Source organism: Salmo salar, chromosome ssa10 (genome assembly GCF_905237065.1).
Source record: "Salmo salar chromosome ssa10, Ssal_v3.1, whole genome shotgun sequence".
Classification (NCBI taxonomy): domain Eukaryota; kingdom Metazoa; phylum Chordata; class Actinopteri; order Salmoniformes; family Salmonidae; genus Salmo; species Salmo salar.
This window is the reverse complement of record NC_059451.1, coordinates 20361989-20386264: the sequence shown is the minus strand read 5'-3', so window position 1 is coordinate 20386264 and position 24276 is coordinate 20361989. Positions and strand designations below refer to the sequence as shown.

The following is a 24276-nucleotide window of genomic DNA, read 5'->3' as shown; positions in this document are numbered from 1 at the left end:
CATTTGTCAGAGGGGTGCACGCGTTTGTATCGACACGCTGTAACCTTGTGGCTCCACAGAAAGAGACCTCAGGTGTGTGTGCTGCTAGCAGGCACACAGGCAGGCAGGCAGGAGAGGATGGGTGGGTGTGGGTTCCTTCTCTCTCTCATACCCTCTTTTCCTCTGCCGGCCGCAGTGGAGGGAGCCCCCCCCCTCCTCCCTTCATTCCCCCTCCCACCATCCCCAGTGGTAGGGCTACCAGACATGAGTGCTCAGCAGCTCTCCGACCGTTATTGATCCTGAGAGCGAGCGGACCGGGGAGCTCCTCTCTCGCTCTCTACAACTTTTCCCTGCTCTCCCCTCACTTCATTTATCAAAGTTAAGGAACTCTTCTAAAAAAAGGAAGAGGTGGTCGCCAGGATGTTATCTGACTTCATGAAAGAAATCACCCCTGGGCACTCCAGAAAAAGAGGAGGATGCTCTTATCGGTAAAGAGTAGATACCCTCCATACAAGCACCGTGCAATCACAGCCAGACAGCCAACCCACCAATCAGCTGACCAACCCACTCAGAGGCAGTAGAAATAGAAATAGCAGGCCCAGGAGCACCACATGAAGTGATGGAGTGATGGGGGAAGAGAAGAATCGTAGAACATGTATCACTGTACCTGTTCCTGCCAGTCAACATCTGCAGTGAAATAACACTGCAGGGAAAATGAATGACCATGATATCAGATGCGTGAATTACCACAGCAAACCTTATTCGCAGCCCCATGCTTTTAGGCTTCAGTTCGACATGCATTTCAACCAATAAGATACTAGAATGTGGTGTCCCTTCTCTGAAAGGACTGGAAGTGGTTCTACTGTGGAGTACATCTCTGGCTCCATTGTTGCTGCTTCTCTCTGCACATTAAAGGCCGGGGGAGTCCAGGCAACAGGAAAATGCATTCCTGGCTGAGTCCTGCCACCTCACGCCAAATGAACAGGCTATACGTTCCTGCCTCTTTGTGCTGGGTAATTGCCACAATGCATTTTCTCGTCCAGCTAATTAAGTGAGTCCCTCCTATGTCTTGTTCCTCTCCAGCACCATTTGAGTGAGAGGAAAGAGAGCTGGGAGAGGGTCGTCAGGACTGGTGTCTGTGTCCCTCTGGTTGTTTACAGGGAGAATAGCCTGTTGTCTCAGCAATCAGGGGACATGTGGAAGAAAAAAGAGGGTAAACAGGACAGAGTGGAGGGGGGAGCGGATTGACTGACACCGCACTAGGGAGTCTACTGGCACACTGCTACTAAAGGGACAATAAGGCAAAACAACATAGCTGTGGCCATTATGTAATGTTGGAGGACTGAGATTTTAGAAAATGATAGGAGTCAGTTTATACCTTGAAAATAGTCAAATCAAACCGCTTTACAATCAGATCCGCGCAATATTGATTTTCATACCATTCAATTACAGCTATTTGTTTAACTCGTCTAGTCAAGAAACTGACTTCAGTAAATGTGTTCTTAACACAATACAGGCCTTTATTACAACACAGGAAACAGGTGGTCCTTTTTCAGTTGCTCACACCATTCAATATCCTTGCTTGGCGATCAGTGAGTCCGTGAGTAACACAACTAGCCTAGGTTATTGGGGACATAGATCAGCCGTCTAATTTAAATTCCACTTTCTAGGAGAGTTGCTATGTGTGTTTCCCCATCGCCCCCTCTCTTTCCATTGTCTAAAGGGCTGCAGCAGTCTTTCACCCCTTAGACCAGGGCTGGCCTGGCTGTCTGAATCTCTACTCCACTCCAGGACTAGCCGCTAGACACATGCACCCCTCGACCCCCCAGCCTCCCTAGGCCCCCAGCCTCCCTAGGCCCCCAGCCCAATCTGAGCCCCTTTCCTTCCCACAGTCAAGTTCCTGCCAAGGCCTTGACAGACAGAGTGACATCACAACTGAGAGGCAGGCAGGGGGTCGCCTCAGCACCCTAGACAACACAATACAGGGCATCTGGCGGAGGGGGGGGGGGCAGCACAAAGCATTTACACCCCCCAGAATATGATTATAGTTTATATGGAGGTTGAGACATAAATGTGAGAGCTAAAGAAATAGGAGCAAAACAGATTAGGAATCAGAGAATGATTCAGTGGTGGTAACTGTAGGGGTATAGGAGAGGATGCCAGTCTGTCAAGACTACAGAGGATAAAGAACCAGTTTTGGTGTATAAACATTTGCTTAGCTTTGGTTAGGTTTAGTACCGACGTAATATCAACAGAAAAATAACAACAGATGATTCTTATCATTCAATAAAGTTGAATGAGCACATGTGGCTTCATTTTTTGTTTCATATCCGATATGAATTGCATCTCTCACTTCTAATGTGTTGACCAATTGATGGTCATCGGACGATGAGGAGAGCAGGTGTCTTGGTGTGTCCTATCTCAGGGCTGTATGCGTCTGTGTGTCTACTCACAGACAGCTTGTTCATTTGGAGAATCTAAGACTGTTGGTCTAGAACTAGACAATGGCTCCAATGTGATAGAAATTAGTGTCAGGGTGCACTCTGTACCCCCCTTCTCTGTCTGCTGGTGTCTGTGTGTGTGCGTACGAGTGTGTATCTGCTCTGTGTGCACACAAACTAAATGAGCTGTGTGTATGCATTGTAGAAGTACACAGACCCAGTGTATATATTAGCAATGTGACTTGACCCTGGCCGCCTGAGCCAATGTTTTGCGTTGCACTGGGCGTGGGAAAAAGGGGAGACCTCTTTTCACAGATGCTCTGGCCGTTGCATTGAACCAATGGAGGCCTGGACCCCCCGCCCCCCCCCCCCCCCTTTCCTATTCACTCCGCAGCCTGCTGCCTTTTCAGAGAATAGGCAGCAGGCTCCCCCTCTCCCTAAACCCCCCTTAATAAATGCACCTCCCCATTCAGCCCCACGGTTTGTATAGAAATGCTGCCAGAGGCCTACTCGGCTTGTAGAGCATGCCGTTTTCCAGCTGAGAGAGAGAGAAAAAACAATCTTCTACATCTCCCTCGGCCACTGGGAAAGCTGGAGCTCCTTGACCCTCCCCGGCTCTTCACATCCACACCCACCGCCAGCCACTCAGTTTTGATACTTCTCCTTACTGTCATTAGCCATCATTTTCTTTGAAGAGAACAGAACTCTCCTCTCTCCCATTCTCCCTCGCTCTCTCCCTCCCTCAGCAGCAGCCAGCCCTACTGCAGATAGACTTTAATTTATGTTAACATACGCCGCTACTCCCCATATAGTCGCCTGCTACCCCGCCCTCGCTTCCCTCCATTCACTGAATTCATTTGAAGAGATTTATTTCCTATCAAGCCGTATAATGTGGAGGGTATAATTTAAATCAACTTTTAAGAACAGCCCAGCAGAGCAGTTTATGCATACAAATATGTAAAGCTTGGGAACATCTTCTGCAAACAGTGGCCTTACAAGCGGATGTTCACTTTGAGAACCATGGGTATTTGAGAGTAGCTGCTGTTGCTAAAACTCAGATCAATCTCCTTCTACCCATAACACATGCAATATTTGTTTTGGATACCATCATGGATGTACTTCTGAATAACAGTAACAAACTAGGACAAACGACTTTATCTTAAATAGTGTAATTGTGGCATTCCAGGTGAACAACATGTGAGTACTATTTCAGGTTGCAGTTAGAGAGTGCAGGTTGTCAGGTCAGGCTGTCTCTCTACCTGCTGACGGTCTAACCGTGGCGAGGAAGTCAAATAAGTGCTCTGAGTGAGAAGGGGTTGTTCCACAGAACCAGAAAGGACTCCATCTCCTCTGTCCAACATGCCATGACGTTGTAGAGCATGGCTGAATTGGGTTGGGGGTGGAGAGATGGAGAGGAGGAGAGGGGGGCTGAAAGAGGAGATATGGTTCGCTGGATCTGAGGCACTGTAAATGAGAGGATTACCGCTTCCCTCCTGGAGCTTATCCATAAACATAAGAGAGAGTGGTTGGGTGTGGAAACGCTGCTATGTGTAAAATCACAAATCCTTGGCCTACTCCTCTTCCTACGTACAATTGTAACAAAGACACATATGGAGACATGTGCCGTAAATGCTATAAAAGGCAATTAGAGTGATGTGCACGTGTTCTTGCACGGCTGTAAGCTAGCTAGCTAATTGTAGCTATATCAATACACATTGTCTCTACTTCAAATGTCCTGAGGTTTTGCCAACGCTTTTAGCCCCCGAGCATCTTTTAAACCAAAGCAGGTCTTCATCGATCTATCTATTTTGCAAATATGATATTGACTCCATATGCTATGTCACGGGCAGTTCCATTGAGTTGCGGAAGCGGAGCGAGGTTGAGAGGTGGTTGGATAGTATGGATGATAGCCCACAGGCTCTGAAAACTTTCCTCTGATCTTCTGTGTCTGATTCTCAAATGCAAGTCTTCCTATGGGCAATGCTGATATAGAACCCAGGCCCATGTCATAGAATGTGTCTAGGGCCTGGAGGAAAAATGCATTTCTCTTTCCTCTGATGAAGAACTTCCCTTCTCTGTGGATGAGCTCCATCTCTCCTGCCTCTGTCTACTCTGTTCTCTCCAGGAGGGTTAGCTGTGCTCAGTGGCTCCCTGCCATTTACTGACCTGTTAGCTGTTAGCATGCTGGGGCAAATCTCAGGGCTATCACTCAACACTAGGAAGTGAACAGGGGAAAAGTATATAGAGTGACTCACATAAGTAGCTGGTCCTATTTCTATCCATCCACTGGTGCATGGAGCGTAGTATAAAATCTAATCTTTGTAGTACATTTCAAGGGCAAAGGTCAACATATTTTCCTCTAACAAAATGTGCCTCACACGGACTATCACTTCAAGTCAAGATATTAGCCATTATAAGTGTATATGACAGCTGAGCAGCCATGTCTCTAGGTAAAGTGTAAAATAATTAAGCGCTGTCTAATATGATATTGAATATTCAATACCACCACACAAAAGCCCCACAGAGGTCTGCTGAGGGAATTCATTACTTTCATTTTCACCAATGAAACACCTCATGACTTTTACAATCACAGTGGAAAAACATACACACTACTCCATCACATCCTGGAGCGACTCCAACGCTACTCACAGAGGCTGAGCCCAGCGTGGGAGAGAGAGAGGCAGCCACAGAATTTGATGTGCTGAAAAAAGTACTCATTTCTTTTTCAATCTGTGTTTCACAATGCATGTGTGCCTGGAGAATTGCAGCTAAAGTTCACATGGGGAGGGAGGTGACTGAACCCCCCGTCTTGCAAAAAACTCACCAGAGTAAAAACAGAGAGAGAGAGAGAGAGAGAGATAGAGGAGAGAAAGAAAAGAAAGAAGGAATAAAATAAGTGCCATTGAACTCTGACTTGAGATTGTGCTGTTAGGGACAGAGAGAGGGAGAGGGGGGGGGTGTTTGGGAGAGGGGGGGGCAGAAGTGGGTTAGGGAGAGGGTTTTAGGGGGAGGCATGGCTTGGGCTGAGGGGAGGAGGGAGGAGGGGCAGTGAGGGAATTAGAGGGGTGAGGGACTTAGCCACACTCGCAGCCTTTCCACATGAGCACACCTTGCACACACACTCTGCCAAGGTCCCCCAAGTATCTTAAAGGGATAAGGAGCATGGACAAAGGAATTAAAATATAGATTACACAACCAGGCCACCCTACGCCTCATCTGCCAAAACTCAAGAATCAAACAAATTGGATGAGACATTTTAAAGAAGGGGTAAAAGTGAGAGAGTGTGGAGGAATGAGAGTGTAAAAAAACACACTCACAAAGTTGCCAGGGCTAAATGGGTGAGGGCCTGGCATACAGCGCTTTCAGAAAGTATTCACAACACTTGACTTTTTCCACATTTTGTCATGTTACAGCCTGAATTCAAAAATGATTAAATTTAGATTGTTTTTGTCACTGGCCTACACACAATACCCCAAGTAGAATTATATTTTAGAAATGTTTATAAATTAATAAAAAATGAAAAGCTGAAATGTCTTGAGTCAATAAGTATTCAACCCCTTGGCAAGCCTTAATATGTTCAGGAGTAAAAAAGTGCTTAACAAGTAAGAAAATAAGTTGCATGGACTAACTATTTGTGCAATAATAGTGTTTACCATGATTTTTGAATGACTAATTCATCTCTGTACCCCACACATACAATTATCTGTAAGGTCCCTCAGTCGAGAAGAGAATTTCAACCTTGATTCAACCACAAAGACCAAGGAGGTTTTCCAATGCCTCGCAAAGAAGGGCACCTATTGGTAGATGGGTAAAAAAAAAACAGACATCCATTATCCCTTTGAGCATGGTGAAGGTATTAATGACACTTTGGATGGTGTATCAATACACCCAGTCATTACAGAGATACAGGCGTCCTTCCGGACTCAGTTGCCGGAGAGGAAGGAAACCAGTCAGGAATTTCACCATGAGGTCAATGGTAACTTTAAAACAGTTATAGTTTAGTGGCTGTGACAGGAGAAAACTGAGGATGGATCAACAACATTGTAGTTACTCCACAAGACTAACCTTATTGACAGAGTGAAAAGAAAGAAGCCTGTACAGAATAAAAAATATTCCAAAACATGCATCCTGTTTGTAACAAGTCACTAAAGTAATACTAGGAGATGATTTCACCTTTCAGCAGGTCAATAAACTAAAACACAAGGTCAAATCTACACTGGAGTTGCTTACCAAGAAGACAGTGAATGTTCCTGAGTGGCCGAGTTACAGTTTTGACTTAAATCTGCTTGAACATATATGGCAGGACCTGAAAATGGTTGTCTAGCAATGATCAACAAACAATTTGACAGAGCTTGAAGAATTTTGAAAAGAACAATGGACAAATGTTGCACAACCCAGGTGTGGAAAGCTCTTAAGAGAGACTCACTGCTGTAAACACTGCCAAAGGTGATTCTAACTCAGGGAGTTGAATACTTATCTAATCAAGATATGGTAGTGTTTTATATTTCATTCATGTTTTACAAATATTATAACTTTTCTTCCACTTTGACATTACACAGTATTTTGTGTAGATCGTTGACAAAAGAAATTACAATTAAATCAATTTTAATCCCACTCAAGGGGTGTGAATACTTTCTGAAGGCACTGTAAATATTGGTAATATTACTAAAATCGTGGGAAATTGATGATGGCCAAACAAAAGTTATCCAAGACTAAATTCATCTGTAATCTGAAAACAAAAATCAAGATTTCTCTTTTATTGTGAAGTTTCCGAGCAGAGATCGACCTCAGACTCTGGCCTAACTTAAACAGTTGAACTTAAGTTCGGAGTTAGCTGTTGGTCTACAGTCTTCAACATCTTCTGCCTCACTGGGACTAAGAAGCCTAAGGTCTGGTGTGTTTCAACTCTGCTGGCATTACAATTTGGGCATTTTCCAAATCCTACATACAATTTTTTTATGTGTCCATACAGTATTTGCTAAGATTGTTGTTGTTGTTTCTAAGACACATTTTCTGGCACAGTGTGAAATGTTCCCACATGAATGAAAAGTACAGGGCCTCATCAGAATATAAACTGTTCACCCCCCCCCTCAAAAAAAACCTCAAATCATTCTGAATGCTAAGATAGCATTGTGGCTACTAGTAGGACTCTCACCTGTTCTCCTTGTCCAGGCCCACACAGCTACTGATCTCTCTCACTCAAATTATTTCTCTGTGTTTCTTTTGTTTTTCTGGCTTGAGAAGATGGTATATCTGCAAACACAGAAAATTCAGTTGAGATTTCGTAGTCAAATTTCTGCAGTCGTTTTTTTTTTGTATGCCACAGCAGGCATATTTTCAGGTCTTGGGGTGTCTGAATAAGGGGTATCTTGTTTAGCAGTACTGTAGAGAGACCTTTGGGATTACACACATATAATAGAATGTCTCTGATGCCACACACACACACACACACACACACACACACACACACACACACACACACACACACACACACACACACACACACACACACACTACAAAACAATACATAGCTTAATGACACTGAACCTTCAGTCATCAGATGACCTAGCTGTTGAACATGGACACCATGAGTAGCTATACAAGACATCTTGAATAAATCATGTTTAATAACAGATGTTTCCATGTCAATATAGCCTCAATTGTTCCTTTCAGGACCAGTAATTATCTCCACTGCGTTGGTATAATACAGCCTGGTTATTATCAAATGTAATATATTATTTGTTAATTTAATAATAATAATAATAATGTATACATTATTCTCAGAACAAAATAATAAAACATATTGAACATTTAGAGTACAAGTCGCCTACTGAGATGTATGTGAAAATATAAGATTGTCTTCCACTACAGACCAACACACAATTATTCACTTGTTGGACCCTTTACACTTACAGCCTCTGAAGTATTAGACAAAATAAAATGTAGACTACATCAAGAAACCAAATGCATGTGCTATGGTTAGGTAACAACGAAAGTATCCGTTCGATGTAGTCCTACATTTCATGGAAACAATGATAACTTAGGCGATCTGTCGCAAAAATATCTACCATCCTATATACACATCGACTTTTCAAGTTAAAGCATTTACAATCGAACCATAATGTAGGCTACCGCAATATTGTAGTGGAGGAAACAAGAAATGCCACATCTTCTACAGAAATGGAAATAGCGTTGAAAGTATAACAAACAAAAAAAGATTCAATGAGAATAATGCTGAAATATTGGATTTTCGCTTGAGTGAGTTATAAACTATTTTCTCAGAACAACAGAATATTTGGGGCAATTAAAAACGTAATCCACAACTTTTGAACACTAAGTAACATAAAATGTAAACGGTATTACAGGCATATTCAGTGTGTTCTTTATCACATAATGGATCCCAGGATACTTCTCAATAGCCGATAGAAAAGGCATTCCCTTCAAACTAGCCATGATAAATTCAACTCTGAGAACTGATGCAACACAACGAGGAGATTATGCTGGTTTAAAATTGAAGTCAAACTGACCTTCGTGTTTCAAACTTTAGGCTACTTCACCCTCCATCACAGTCACGCGTTTAATTATGTCCGGAGCACGCTCGCCCACACTGTGCAACATACAACACATACAATGTCGATGGGCATACTAAAATGGATGCTTACATTTAAAGGTTCTTGTTTAATCAGAAACATGCATGTTGTAGTCTTATATTGTTGTATGCTACAGCAGGTCAGGTGTTCTACACGTTTTCGTGCTAACCCAGGCCTAAAATTGGCCCAAGTGACATCAATTGTTCCATACTAGTAAACATATTCTAATAACCTTTTCGATTTTATACAGTAAAAGAAAATGTAGTGTCAGGTCTATGTAATGTGTGAAACATGGTTTAAGGGCCTCGTGACAATTTGCATTTGAGTTGAGGCACTAGGCTTTCAAGTTGGCCCTGTCATAGATATTAAAATAACGGTAATCTTCAACCTTTCCATTGGACACAAGGTCCGCACACAAACTATGCACAGAGACAAACACTGTTAGTTCCTCTTGTTAATCCAACATAAAATGCTGAAAGATAACAATGCACCCAGCTTTCAAAAAAATGTGGCACCATCCTTAGCAATGCCAGTAGGACACGCATATCAGCCTTTCATTTTTTCCATTTCGTTGCATGGTTCAGAGGCTGTTGCTACGCTACCAAACTCTGAATTCATAAGTTCATAGAGAAAAGTAATAGGTCATTTGCTTGCTTCTTGAGGTGAAAATAAAAATAAACATCGACTTTGTAAATTCATGATGGCACCAATGTGAACCTGAGGCTGATGTCAATCAACAGTGCAGACAATTAAAAAGGGGTATAATAATAATAAGAATATAAAAAAATAACTTCCTATGAGTAAACTTACAGTACAAGGGTTTGAGGATAAACAAAATATAATGGACTCATTTCAGGGAATTCAGTTATTAGCCAATTTTACCGAGTTTTTGCTTATATTCATCCTCTGACAGCTCATCAGGGAGTTGGTGATTACAGACAATAGGTAGCGTTTAAAAACAATTCAACCATTCCTATATTGAATATGCACATTGGATCCTTTTTGTATACCATGGGGAGAGAATAAACCAGAACAATATAGGATTTATTTTCTACACAGAACTATAATCCGGACATTGTTATGCAAACAATGAAGCACTATGGGTACATCCACAAACCCTTGAACATCCACCACCCACCCACCCTCACCAGCTAAAGAGTCCAGTATAGTATCATGTATGATGACACTATAGGCCTACTGATAGTATCTACTGTATAGGTCTGTTTTTTCAAAATGGCGACATGGCTTTACATCCTAATGTAAACCTAAAACAATTGTCCCACACTGTAAATATGATATCTACCTTGTTCAAACACGCCAAACAATAAGAAAAAAAAAGCTGGCGGAGCATACAATGTATGGAGCATACATTCAGACAGTCATCATATCTGAAAAAGGTAAACACACAGCAAGATACTGGACGTGAACACACCAAATGCATTGTGTTATCAGTGTCCTGTAAGGCTGCATACCAAACGTAGGCTAATGGCCAAATTTCCCTTCTACAACAGAGGTTAGAAATACACCTCATGTATACACAACCATCTTCCCCCTCCTTTCTGATTGGTCTCCAGCTATGAGTCTGGAACCCTCTCATCAACTGTCATATATTTTTGTTTCTCCAGTGTAATCAAACGCAGCATGGATTTGGGGGAGTACAAATGTATTTTCATTTCGATTTCATCTAGGCTGCTTATGCCAGGTGCCGAGACAGAGACAAGCCTCCATCTGCTGGGGGCCCTGATGGCAGCCCCCAGCAAACTTCTAGCCATGCTCTCAGGCACACCACACACTGCATTTCAATCTCAAAGGGGCCCTGCCTAGATCCCTCATTTATTAGGCCTCAGCACTACATGAATTTCACTATGATTTGTCTGTGGGTGGTGGGGTATGGGTTGTTTAGGCCTTAAATCACAGACTACTAAGGTGTCTAGGCTGGAACCAGGAAGGAAGCAGTATTAAACTGATAAGATGTAAATATGGTATTAAATGTAGAGGTGATTCAACGTACATGAGTTGGGTTGCGTCCAGAGAGGTATGCCGCTGAATGATTTATCATAAACGTATACACACTGGAATAGATGGTTTATCTTAGTACCATTGGTAATGTGTAAATAGTGACCTATTTTCAAATGTAATATTACGGACAAAGAATAACTGAATTTAAACCCCCCAAATCGGCATGATGTTCCATCAGCCTGCAATTTAAAAAAATAGACCAGAGCTTACATTGCCTATATTTTGCGTGACTTTGCTCATACCTGAAACAGTGCACAACGAACATACCATAGCAGCAAAATCCATAAATCAGTATCCTAGAGTTAAACATAGTGAACACAAGAGTAACCTGTATCACACAGCCACATGTCAGAGTTAAACTTGAAGCGTTCCATGTAGAAAATATAGTTCAAATCTGGGCCTACATCCTCAGTGAACAATCCACAGCCTAATAAACAAAGGCCTGTAAAAGAGCCTGGGGTATCCTAGGTTACTCCCCAGCTATAACCACTGGGCCAAGCCCTGGGTTTACTGCAACAGGATGGGCCAGGCAGGTAGGCCTAGCTATAACCCTCTACTGTGGTGCAGTCTCCCTTCCTCTCCTCTCCACCCCTGTACGTGGCGACTAGGAGTGAATGAACGGCAGCCAAGGTAGCTAGCTTGTTTAAAATTCAACAGGCCACTGTAAATCCCATCTCGCGACCAGGGAGTGCATGGGACCGGACTGGATAGAGCATCAGTGAGATTGATGACGGACACTTGTCCAACCAAAACAGGTTGACATAAATACGCCCTGCAATCGGGTCATCTCTCACCACCCAGCCAACCCTGGCCCTGGCGGCATTATCTGGCACTCACAATCACCTCGGATTCACTCAGCGGTCAACGTTGGGAGTCCGGAGAGCACCGACAGCCTACCTGTCAATTATACACATTCCTCTGTGTATTTACTGCCATGCAGGTCTCACTGTTATGGCCATCCTTAATCAGATTAACAGCTGTCAGTGACAGTAACCAGCCTGTAAATGGTATATTGCCAAAGCAAAACACACACAACTCAAAGTACAGTGAGTTACCCAATGTGTTTTCTTGTTAGCTACCTACACAATAGCTAGAACAAAGTGTTAATAAGATAAAAATGTATTAAAAAGATTTAAAAGCAATACAAAAGCACTTTAAGAACTCTGACACCCAAACACTCCTGTCAACTGCCTTTTACTCTGCTCTGGTGTCAGCAGAGAAGTTCCACATTTATACGGCCATATTAACACATGTTTATGTGCCGCTCTTTCTCACCACACTTCCTAGAACATTCGGATTGGACCGCCTTGCATCTTGATTTTAGTAGACCTACTTATGGGTCAGCATCATCATAATGTGTATTGTGTGTAGAAGAACGCATGTTTCCTTGTCTGTACCCATCTGTAGGCTACATGGAGGGCTAGATGTTATCTCTGGAAGCATGGCACGCCGAAAACTGACATTTTGTTTTCTCCTCTGAGGGTCTAGCCTTTTCTAATGAGAGCATCATACACAAGGCCAAGGTTATGATGGTACAAACATCTTCACATTGTTCCTTTAGCCCAAATGAACATAGGCCTACCAGTTATTAGACTATACAGAATAATGCTGGTGATGACAATGCTTGGCAAGATGCAAACCAGCCTAATCCAACAGCAATGCAGCAGCAACACTACCTCAATGACCTCATTCCTGTGGGTTGAAATTAAAAGCAACTCTTTAATATGTCTAGGCATTCCACTGTGGCCCCTTATCATCAACTTTAAGAGAGAAAATAAAAAGGGCATGCAGTCAGATTGCTCTCTGATCTGAGAGGCACAGCTGCTTGCCAACATACTGTAGCTACAGGCCAGCCATATGTGCATTAGGTCCGATTGTTATATTCCGATTGTTATAGTCTACTGCTCAGCAGGGCACGTGACTCACTAGACAGGACCAATCGGTTGAAACTGTTCTCTTTTACCGTTTCTTCTCACCCCCGGGTCATTCACCGAACCCCAATTACATAATTAATGAAATACACATCATGCAAAATCACTTCAATTAATCATCATTAGGCAACAGTATTCGCATATATAGATTCCGGGTACCACTGTCGCGACCACCCCTCATCACTGTGTTTGAATGGAGTCAATCTCCGATAGAAACGATTATGCGATTCTGTCCAATGTCTCCCCATACATTTCCTGGGAATGCCATTCCAGGCTATTAATCCGATTTGAGGCAACATTTATTACATCTTTACCCCCCCTGGAACAGTGGCGTTTTCCGGTGCTTTCAGCGGGCACAGCCTGCTTTTAGTTCCAGGGCTCGGTGCCTTCCTCCGACATCCCCCGGTCCAGATTCGCTCCGCTCCATTGGTGGTTCCTGAAGTCTGCAGAATTAGTTTATACATTCGGTTCTCTAGCTTTATGATATCACATAAACTCATACAGCTAGATAACCAAAGAGAGAAACTAACCCACGTCTCTTAAAGGGACCGCCGCGTGCCTGATGCAGCTTCAGTGCTTCTGTTGTGGTCACATGGAGCCATTACATTCGCTTGTATGCAGACGCGAGCTCCCGCTATCAAACGCGTTCTGTCGCTCGCACACACACACACACACACACACACACACACACACACACACACACACACACACACACACACACACACACACACACACACACACACACACACACACACACACACACACACACACACACACTTGCATGCGCGCGTGCGTGTGTAATAGGCTACGCTATAAGGCCCGGTTTCAAGAGCTTGCTTATGTATACCCGAATTTATTATTTATGACTGTAATATTAAAATGCTTTGAATAGGCTGAAATGAGCGTGGTGGACAGTGTACACAATCTCATCATGCGTAAACTAGCAGTCATCAGAGAAAAAGCAATGCTTCCCTACATGCACATGCTCCCAAAACGACCATCCCAAGTTCAATTGGTTGTTCTTAATCATCTAGGCTTAGTACAGTATAGCCCCGCCTACAAGTCCTTCACACAACAAAGGCTTCACTTTGAACTCACAAATGCCAAGCCATATCAACACCGACCATGTATCAACAGTACCAAGTCTGCAACAGAAACGTCATGGATAGGTAAGGCCAGAAAGGCTTCTACATTATCCCTTAAATATCACAATGCACCCCAAACAACCACAGTCCTGTTTTAAATGCCAGCTCCAATCGACCAGTTCATCCCATAGACTAGTTTCAATGTTGAGTAAATGACTAAAGAAAAGGGTCTAACATGACAAACTATAAAAGCATGAGCTGCAGCTTGCTGTAACGACTACAAGTAAATGTCAACAACATACTTGACAGCGAGTAGCTTCAGTTCACCTTTAAATGAACTGCATTAAAAGCACACGCTGTTGACAATTTGATCTTGAATGGATATGGAATTAAATGGAAAAGAGGACATGAATAATAGTCTATATTCAGGCATTGGCCCAGGATTCAATCAAATTCAAATAAATAAATGGAAACGTCTTGATAATATGTGAAAATATCCACCAACTAATAGAAATACTTTGCTCTATATGATGAAAGAGCAAAAGTCTATTGATTTCTATACATAGCATCCATGAGTCTTTATACTGTACAGACTGTTCTTAATTTCCAACACTGTCTTGCTGATGATTCGTTTAAGAACACAAGGCCACTTCTGACACCACAACAATATAGACTAATAAACAAGGCATATACATTATTTAAAAAAATGTAATACTCACGTTCAAATAATGATACAGCCCTCTGTTCTAGGGATTCATCTTTAGTAATCAAATGGCACAGTAAAGGCTATGGGCCTGCATAAACATTCCATGATGGCTCACATAGGCAAACAAGCAAGTTCTGAATTCCCATTCAACTCCTGATAGAAGCCATTCTGTCAGTAGAGTGAGAGCCACGGATCCACAAAAGCTCAAAAGATGTCCCATACATTGCCGGTACATTCATCAAACAAAGCTTTTACGCACACCGTCTCCGGGAAGTATGGAAGTACACCGGTCATAACACGTTATCGAGAAATTTACCACAGTTCAAGAGATAGCACAAAACGAGGAGAGGAGAAAGAGACGCAACTGTCATGGTCGGAGACACCGGGAGCTTGGCTGGGGCAGGGAGAAACTCTCACAGGCCACGGGGGTCACACGGCCAATAGAAATGTGATGTCACCAGCATTAGGTATGCTTATTGACACACATGGTTGAGCAACCCTGGGACACTGTGGTGGACACCGCCGTGACCAAGCGCTCTGCAATAGCCTCAGATTCCAAAATAGCATAAAACCAGAGCTTCCCTCTCTGGTTCACAATGCATAGACATCAGTGAAAAAAGAACGACTCTCTCTTTTGATGTATTGCAGCTCACTGAATAAAGCCGGCTTAAAATCCATTCCACTATCAAAAGAACATTGGATATCATAATGCACAAAAATGATTTCCCCTCAACAACAACAAAAAATATTAATCTTATAAACGAGGCCAGTATGTAGCTCATTTTGTCATATAAAACGCCAATGCCATTATTGTATAATGCAGGGAGAGAATACTTAGGCCTATCTGATCGAGGTCAACACGCAATCTTACTTTCATCTGATTATTCGAGGTAGGAACAGGCCAGTCACTCAAAACTCAGATTATCACGAAAAGCCATTGACAACGAGTTACCATTCAATATCATTGTAGGCCTATACGACACTTTCCACTATGGATGTCACCATACTTCTTTGCCACACCCATTCTTGTTGAATATGAATACGAAATCAGTAGCATACATATATATATATATATATATATATGTCGCTGGAGTTAGGCTATGCTCACCAGAAAGCATGTCATTTGCATTGTATTGCATCATCTTACAGAGTTGAAGACATAGGCCAGATAAAACAACGGATTAATAAGTCTAATAAAGATTGGAAAGATTAATCGTTTCATAATCATTCATCATCATTATTTGATCATGTGAAACGTAATTTTACCAACTTTGGAGTATTTGGTGCCAAATGAACATAAATTGTCTTTTTGAATAATAACCTAATCACTAGTCCATTTACTGCTCTTTTAGCCTAATGATAATGTGCTTTATATAAATCCTCAAACACAATTTGCTCTTAAATCAGTGAAAAGAAATTGCTGTATTCATACTATCACTCCTATCATTGCAGTCAAAATGGTAGGCTAGTTATATGAAATTGTGTTTTTATCTGAATTCCTCAACTCATGAATTTAAGGACATGGTTAAGAATAAACATAACCAATTGGACCTGGATACATTTTGAGAAGTGTGGAATTTCGTTTGTGAGGGATAATTTCATAATAGGCCTAACTGAGCGTATACATAACTACATGTTTATATCTACAACACACAAATGACAGTCTTCACACACACACACACACACACACACACACACACACACACACACACACACACACACACACACACACACACACACACACACACACACACACACACACACACACACACACACCTTAAAGTTCTGAAATAAATATTGGTGTATCAATGACGTGAAAGTGCAATACTAAAACAGCAGGCCACAGGCAACCAATGGACGATGTTTGATTCTGCTGAGACATCCCCTATTCTTCATGAGAAAATGGAATCTCCCATATGCGAAATGTAAAACCGAGGCCAGACAATGGAATGAACCATTTCACTGAATCAAAATTCCAAAGAATTATAACGAGTCTCTCATACATGGGACATGTCTGACTCTACTGTAGGCCTATAACCACGTTTCATTCAGGTGAATAATTGCGCGTATTTAATAAGTATCAATCGGTTTTCATATTTTGAGGCGACCCCTCAGCCTATAGGCCAAATTCCCACTATTGATATTAGGCCTACACATTAACTTGAATTTCAAACCTCGAAACCGTCTTATGCATGACCGTAATGAAAACACAGACCTAGTTATGTATAGCCTAAAACTACAGTACAGTATGACAATGTGAATGTTGTGTGAAATTTCATCACGTAGAGTTCGTTACAAAGCTTTATGCATTACTCTTACAGAAACCAAAATTCGATTCGTTTTTCACGCATTCGAAAAGGTATATGATCTATAATGTAGCCTTCTTGGCTACTCCATCAATAACACCCAAACTTTAATTATATTTTATACAAGGGTGAGAATGATTCATATGCTGTTATGAATATATAGGCCTTGAAGCTACTTTGTGCTAACGTCAAATGAACTGTTTTCAGAAAGCTATCATTTCAATATTATAGGGGCACCAACAATGGAAGACATGACTTGGTTTGCCAATATTATGATTATGATTATAATATAAACTTATTAGGCTAGTTGATTTTTACAGAAACAGACCAAACTAGTCTATGACAAAGTTATAACAATGTTTTCTTTCAAGGGATATAACCACTGTCATCAATCCATACTTTATCATTTATCTTCGTTTCATAATTGGAAGGATGAAAGATCATTAGAGTCAACGTATCATATAGGCATTTCAAGTAATAGCCTTTAACATGATTTAGGGTACAATTCTTGGATTTTTCACAAGGATGTGTTATTAGCCTAAATATTTCCTAATAGGTCAAAATATAGCATATTTCTCCAGTCGTCATAATGGGCCCTGATGTTTTTTGATAGCCATCGGAAACAGTTAGCAATCTAGGTTACTATGGATAACTTCATGATAACATTTAATCATTTAAATATTCACAAAAACATCAATAAATATATAAAAGACCTTTACGTGTAATGCATGGTGTGAAATGAACTGATGTTACTGCATTATTACCTATAAAAAAACACCACACACAAGGTTAATAACTTACAGTAGAAATTGGTACTGAGATTTCTGTCAAACAGAAAAAATATTGTATTTTGTACATGGTCACTATGGGCTACAGTAGCCAATAAACCCTTATCACTAATGTATCAGAAGACCAATTCCCCGTTAACAGGAGCTGGGCACAGCCCGCCCTAGACTTTACCGCGTCTCCTCATACAAAGCGAATATTCACGCCATCTATTTATTCTATTAATCTACCACGGCCCAGATTAAAAGGATTGACAGGTGCTGAGCTAGCCAATGAGAGCTCGCGCTCTCGGCCTATGATTATTTAGCATAGTCTGGTTAAATTGGATTTGTGTAGGGATAGATGTGTTGCTGTTCTGGGACTACAATCAATATATTTACAATATTAACCAAAGAAACAAGGCAACCCAGCTATAGATGAGATCGTTGAAGACTTTGATTTTGTTGAAGACATAAGCAAGTAGATCGAAGCATGTTCAGCAGTGACGACAGGCCTATAAATTACTTTTCTACAACAACAATTATATTTAATTTGAGTAACATGTAAACCTCAATACCTGACATTATAGGTGAACTTATGGCCAATGGGAGACTACATTTACATCATTTAGCAGACGAAGAGTAAATAGGGTTAAGTGCCTTGCTCAAGGGCACATCGGAAGATTTTTCACCAAGTCGGCTCCGGGATTCGGTAGACCATATCTGAGAAATTGTCAAATTTGTTTTCTTGAAATGTTTTGAGACGGTCATTTATGCATGGGGCCTGATTTAGGCATTCTAAACCTGTATAAAGCAACTTTTGCACCTGTAAATGTCAGATATAGTATAAATTAGCATTATGACAATAGATTCATATTTCATCTTTGTTTTTGTCTTACCTTCCTAATTTTGTACAGGTGACGGTCTGTAGGCCTGTCTGGGTACAGTTAACAGTATTTTTTTTAAGTAGTGTTTTTGAGTAATTCCAGGCCCTCCTCTTTCCTTGGTGCAAAACCACCTCATAATTCAGCCTTAGGTGAATTCATTATGGACCATCAAAGGACCAGGCACGCCCCCTTCCTGCGTCACGTCCTGTTTTATAGGCTTCCATGATAGGTGCACTGTCCACATGGCATAGCCTATACTGCATGGCTGGACGCAGGGTTCTGGTAGACTAAACATTTATAGAGGAAAATATTTTCAGCAGTGCCTTACCTTTTAACTATTATTTGACTAATGTGTATGTCATCTCCACATAGTAGGCCTAAATAATAGAAGTAACCTAAGCTAAGTTGATAAAGGTTGCATACGTTTTACAAGGATTAATAGTATTCTACACCATATTGTTAAATCAATGATGTTATGATAACATCTATAAATGTACAATGTAAATAGTTATAATATTGTGTACTATTCATATTGCTCATTGGTCATGGCAAAGTAGCCCACTTCCGATTTCTTTCTATCATCGAATAACCGGCTCCTCCTAACAATAATTAAAATGTAATTATAAAATAATAATATGGCTTTGATGGGCTAGCTATAGAAACTATAAAATCAGCCGTTAGAATGAACGCGTCTATAGGCCCTCAAACGAATCAGCCTCTGTTACTTGTAGGCTGCTGTTGCTGATAGCTGCTTTGACTTGAAAGTACGAATAGTTCACTATCGTATAAATCCACCCCATACATCGTTGTCATTTATACAATGATACCATAGGTCTAGAGATAGATTGGACTTTGCAAATATGTATATACCAATACTCGCATAGCTTCACAAGGATTTGTAGCCTAACATGAACTGAATAGGCTACCAAAAAGCATGGCCTACAACTGACTTTATGCCATATGGTAGCCTATATTGAGAATGAAATAACAATTTATTTAACATTATTCACACCCTTTAACTTTCACCCCACATCGTTAAAATAACATAAGTGGTATAGCTATGGCTAATGCCAATATTACCATTTACCATAGGTGCAGAAAATCCAACATTACTTATGTTTCTTCTATTCTTCTGAAATGAATGAACCCTAAAGAGCACAGCTAAAGCTATGTTAGCCTACTAGTTTCAACTGACACATTTACCGCAAAAAAAATTGCATAGAAATAATTTACCTTGCTTGTATGAAAGTCTTTCTCAGATTTCAGCACCTGTTGCCTGTTGAATATATGCATAAAATACAATGTCAACTATATATATATGGACTATATATATATGGACTTGTCCAGAACCCCATATATATATATATATATATATAAAAGTTGATGTTACACATAAACAGGTGTAATTATGCAAGAAAACATTGTTAATATCAGAACAAAATCTATTCAGATGGTGCACAGTCCAAAATGCACCGAAGATGACATATAGGTAGGCCTATTTCAGCAGCTGATTTTAAACGACAAGAGCACAACTATTTTGTGATGGAAAACTGGCAGCATTGAACATGCTTTGTCCACTTATAAATATTTTCGCGTTTTGAATATAAAAATGATAGTAACATGCATCCCTTTACCCAGTGGGTGAAGGGAGAGAGAGGGGACAGGAGAGAGTACACACACACGCACACCTGCTACCACTCAATTGCAAAAGCTTTGCCCATTTATAACGCAATTAAGCTTTTTGATCCACCAATAAAGTTCAGAAATAAATCAAGTCCAGGCACCTAGACTAAGAGAAATAATATAGGCCTACCATCACATGACAAAAAATGTAAGCTGAACTCTATTTCAACTGGTCACAATGTCCTAAAAAAATATAAACCGAGAATATCTATAGATAGTATTTTCTCGGCTCTCTTGAAGCTTGGAAAAATAAAGTTTATCTAAAATAATACAAGTATTTTGTGTGTTGCCAAGATTCTCTGGGCTCTATTGTTGTCCGCTGCAAAGGCTGATTAATTAATTTCACACTGTAGCTCCAGAGAAGATTTTCCCACAAACAAGTGACCGAGAAAAATGTAGCCCCAAAGAAAGTCAACATCAAGTTCAACAACGTGCTGGCGCTCATTAGCATGACAATGGTGTCTGGGCGCACAGAAGTCTTCTTAACAAGAGGGTCTGGCGTCAAGACACTCCACCTCCCAGACCCCAGAACATTTTCCCAGGCTCTCCTAACAATCGCACAACTGTTTGCTTTAAACGCCTGCGCCGGGGCCACTCGGTTCGCCCTATCATTACTCCGCGGACTGCACAATGGACGATTCCGTTAAGACATGACATATTAACGCCGACATACTGCTAATGTTTTCTTACCTTTCAATGGAAGTAAAAATGTGTAGGCTATATAATTTCAAACCACTTCAATAAATAATAAAAAACGTACAATAAATGCAAGTGGATTATAATGCTGTTATTCCGCTATTAGGACAAATATTATTATTATAGACTACTTTTGTAACAAGTAAAAAAATAAAATAATAAAAAAGCAGTAGGCCTACCTAAGCATTTCCAAAGTACCACCAAAGTTGACATTTTTTGGATCTTATAACCAACTCAAGTAGAATTGACACCCGTTGCTATAATAAATCTCATGCATACTTACATACCGTAAATCCAATAAAATAGGCGTTACTGATGTCCACATTGAATTTCAGTTAGGCTATAGAATTTTTGATGATAGAAAAACTCGAGCTCTGCAGCAGCAGTGTAGAGTTTGCTACAGCTATACGAGTTTAAACTGAGCCCGAGAAATAAACCCGGAGCTATCTGGCATAGATACACGTTGAAAGAGAGCAAAGGTATGTAATGAGTCAATCCAATCTGGAGCAGTTTACTACAAACACTGGCATTAGTCTACTTTTGCTTGAGTGGCCTGAGACAAGAAAACTGGCCAAACGACTCTCTAATTTGTGCAAGTGTCCAGACTGCCAGTCAGTCCCGCACCACATGTCGTTGGCCTCGTCACGAGCCCGCCTGGCGTGGACGTGTCCAGAACCCCAAACAGTTCTGCTCCTCTATTCATTGTCCATTGTGAATTGATGTCTATTGTTCCAAATCTGGGTGAATTCTCCTTTACCCTTTTTAGTTACGCCCATAATCTTTTTTCTGAATCATTCGCTAGGCAAGAGACAGAGATAGATGTAGGCTAGTGTGGAGGCAGAAGTAGAGAGATCTATAGAACGGATCCAACACGACTTAGATCCATGAGCAGAGAAATAGAATGCTTGAAAGCCTTTTCCCATCACTCGCCAAGACGCAATACACCACAAACGCCAGCCAGCTACATCTCAAAGTGAATCTTAACTTTTACCCTTCAAATATTTCCTTTTTTTCCACTTAACATAGGCTACAATTACAACTCCATCATCCAACTCCACGTTATTTTAAGTCGACTCGCAGAAAGGCGGGATGGAACAGTTCTAAAAATTGCTGGCCTACATTTCGGCACCATCGCATCAGCGGAGAGGGACCCGTCACTGCAACCACGGGTCCCCGTGCTGCGCCTTGTTGCTTGAAGTAACACTGCTTGCCTAGTCACTGAGTCCAAACGCGAGAGAGTGAATACGCACCAAGCCTTTAGTCCCGTTCAGAAATAACAAGGAACATGCGAGCGCAATTATTAGAGGTGGATAAGACACCGTTTCAGCCGAGCAAATGAGCGAAGCACTGACTGCAGCCTCCTCTTGTCGAGGACCACTAGGAGAAAGGATGATTTCCTCTGGGTTCTGTATGGGTTCTGGGTCACGTTGCCTTACGTGGGTCTCGGTGGCTACGTCTCCATCCTCAGACCGCGCACAACCGTGTGCTGTTGAAGAGTGTTTTCTCATGCGACCACAGAGTTAACGCTTGTAACAAATGAGCAGGTACTTCATTCGAAAACAAGACGGATAGCCTGATTGCAGGTGGATTCCGCGTTGAGTTGAAAGATACGTACTAGTCCAAGCGCCTCGTATTTTACTACGTGAGCGAATACGTGCTTACGTCAGGAACCGGGATCGTTAACCTCCTTAGACGATTCAATGGTATCGTGAAAGGTTTCAGTAGGTTATTAGCAAAAACAACGTTTTGTGCATATAGCTATGGTTGATATTTTGGCAAATAACAATGTCTCTTAGTTGGTAGAGCATGGCACTTGCAACGCCAAGGTTGTGGGTTCGATTCCCACGGGGGACCAGTACGAAAACACATGAAGATATATGTAACTCACTACTGTAAGTCCCTCAGGATCAGAGCGTCTGCTAAACTGTAAACGTAAAACATTTTGAGAGCGAGATGTCTGTTTCACTTAATGTGCCCCTACATTTATTTACACTACAAACTATGATAGGCTTATACACATGTAGCATGTTATTAGTTCAGTTTCTTCAACATGCAAGGTTTGTGTATAATGTATGTATATGTGTGTGTGTGTGTGTGTGTGTGTGTGTGTGTGTGTGTGTGTGTGTGTGTGTGTGTGTGTGTGTGTGTGTGTGTGTGTGTGTGTGTGTGTGTGTGTGTGTGTGTGTGTGTAATACCATAGCATTTGTATTGCTGCTCAGATGTTTTTGTTCAGAACTCCAACAAGCAACAAGTTGAGCAGCTTTCCTCTACATATTTGATTGGGTTCTCCTCATATTTGATCATGGCATTGATCATGATTTAAATTGACGTAAGAAGACTACATCCTATTGTGGATCTGAAATGTCTCTTAATTTATCTCTGTTGAATATCTGAATATAATAGGCATCACAATGATCAATTAGGCCATGGTAATAACAAATTACAACCTTTGCAAGTTTTGAAGGCATCAGACAAAAAAAACTTCTGGTGAAATGAATTACTGAATAGGCCTATAGACACCTGCACGAGAGTAGTTTAGCATTGCCTATGTTTAGCATGAATTTATTTACATAATATTAAAATACATATCTAAGCGTTTCGTTTGATTGACTGTCTTTACAGTCTTTTTCACAGCTCATCTGACCAGATATAGTTTTAACGACGCAAAGAAAAGTGGTAAAAGTATAATAATAATAATAATAATGTCATAGCTTACATCTTTCGATTAAATCTGAATTAAAAACTTAAATCTTTGCTGCAACTCAACGTCCCTTTGAGAAACAATTTGATTTTGATAACAACCATAATCTTTAACGATCAACGTCAAGGGCAGCAGAACTCGTTTGAATGAGCTGGCCCCTAACTTGGGCCTCGACATTTTGTAACGGTGCTTTATTCTCTGTATATACAAGGAACCAATTGGACAAAGAATGTAGGCTACTTTTATTAACAGACGTAAATCCACAGATTAATTTAGCTAATTATCAGCAAGCTATAACTTGGAGGCAAATGGAACTCATTAATGTAATCTGTAGTTTATCCATGAAGGATATTGAATAACTCGTTTTTTTGTTGGTCACGAATACCAGACAGCCTACACTTCACACAATCGCAACGCTTGAAATAACCTAAATAGCCTACATATCAAACATATTAGGGTCTATTATCACTATTATAATTTTAACAACT

General features: G+C 41.0%; 1 long non-coding RNA gene across 2 annotated transcripts in view; it reads right to left on the bottom strand.

Annotated features, from left to right (window-relative positions):
* Positions 1-23085, bottom strand: part of LOC106613731 (uncharacterized) — a 45767-nt gene extending 22682 nt beyond the window's left edge. Inside the window, exons 1-3 of one of the 2 annotated variants that reach the window (XR_001330548.2) lie at positions 21371-23085; positions 19942-19984; positions 7576-7673 (exon numbers count right to left, since the gene is read on the bottom strand). This is a non-coding gene — a long non-coding RNA (uncharacterized lncRNA). The remainder of the gene's footprint in view (positions 1-7575; positions 7674-19941; positions 19985-21370) is intronic. The other variant, XR_001330547.2, reaches the window with a different exon arrangement.
* Between the last annotated feature and the right edge of the window lie 1191 nt (positions 23086-24276).